We start from the raw sequence: 1,674 nt of genomic DNA, 5'->3' as shown, positions 1-1,674 counted from the left end.
CTGGTCTTGTCCCTGCTCTGCAGAGCTCCCTGTTTCCTGCCTGGGTGGTGACTCACTTCTGTCCCGACTGTTCAGATGACAGTGGATACAAAATGAGGGGTGTTGAGAGTCCAGAGCCTAGAGGTATCTCCCTCTACAGATTCCATCTCCTTCCTAAGCCTTGAAGTTGAATCCTTGTTAAAATCTAAACGAGAAATAGAATGAACTGTCTTTCCTTTGTGATAGATGATGCCCCATAGATTGTGTTCTTAGGACTGCCATGGCCCTGCTGCCCTGCCTTCTAAACTGCATCACTACTCCAAGTTCCTGTCACCTTTGTCAGGAGGCCTCATTGCAAGCTCCTACAGTTTGTCATGCCTTCAAGCTGCTCCAGCCCAGGACCTTGTCACAGGAAGGAGGACATGGCTGGGAAATGAGCTGGAATTGCTAATTGGCTCTGTGAGGCCTCAGGGAAGATTCTTTTATTTGTACAATTGTATTTCTGTGCAGGAAAGTTTCCTTGACTTTATCCCTTTCCTAATGACAAAGTCCCCAACCCACATTTACTTTTTTAAGCACAAATAAGTTCCCTTCTTTTGAGCAAAGGACAGTCATTAAAGTAATTAGCATGGAGGTAGGGAAGAGCCAGTGGGCTGCTGGGGGGAGACCTGGCTCTTACTAGTCAAGGGTAGGCAGATGATGGCCCCTTCCAGGCCTCTGCCTTCAGTTGTGAAACAGGAGACTTGGGGTTAAAAACTAAGGTCCTTTTTGAGTCAAATTCCACTTCTATCTCTAGTTAACATTTTTTTCTTTCCCTGTATCCAATGGTAGAGATTTCCAAATCTTATTTAGCAAAGGTAATTAGTAAAATAGATCATAGTTTCTAGAACTAGAAAATGCTACTCTGACCCTTGGTGTGTGTGTGTTAGTCAGGTTTTGTTGTTGTTTTGTTTTGGGTACTAGGGATTGAACCTGGGGGGCACTTAACCATTGAGCCACATCAGCCCTATTTTGTATTTTATTTAGAGACAGGGTCTCACTGAGTTGCTTAGTGCCTCACTGTTGCTGAGGCTGGCTTTGAACTTGCAATCCTCTTGTCTCAGCCTCCCAAGCAGCTGGGATTACAGGCATGCACCATCTTGCTCGACTGTTAGTTTTAATGTGCCTTAGCAAGATACTGAGAGTAGAGGTGTAGCTTGTGGTAGAGCACTTGCCTGACATGTAGGAGAGTTCAGGTTCAATCCCTACCACTAGAGAGAAAAAAGATACTAAGCCTCAGGGGCTTAACAGTGAGCTTTTGAGGACACTTCAATTCTGATTATAGCTAGTGTAATTGTATCTGTTAACATTCTGGAAAATTCCTGAAGTTGCCGATAAGCATGTGGACCTACTGGTCCCACTGTGCACCACAACCCCCGGTGCAGCCCACACTTGTTCCTAAGGCTTTAACTTTGTGATCTGGCCTTAAGTTTTCAAGGTAACAATGTAAATGTACAAAAGATTACAAAGAGATTCTTAGGTTTGTCAATCATTGGGGGCTGGGCTGTTCGCTAGATACTGGGAACATGGGGGTGCTGAAATTGTTCAAAAACTGTCAACCCAGACTAACTGCAAATTTGAGTTGGTACAGTTGAAGGATGTGGTGTACACACTGCCATAGGCTTCCTTTAGCCTTACTGCAGGTAAAATCTTGTC

The sequence above is a fragment of the Marmota flaviventris genome, chromosome 17, assembly GCF_047511675.1.
Source record: "Marmota flaviventris isolate mMarFla1 chromosome 17, mMarFla1.hap1, whole genome shotgun sequence".
Lineage (NCBI taxonomy): Eukaryota > Metazoa > Chordata > Mammalia > Rodentia > Sciuridae > Marmota > Marmota flaviventris.
The sequence above is the reverse complement of the archived record's forward strand: the minus strand, read 5'-3'. Positions refer to the sequence as shown.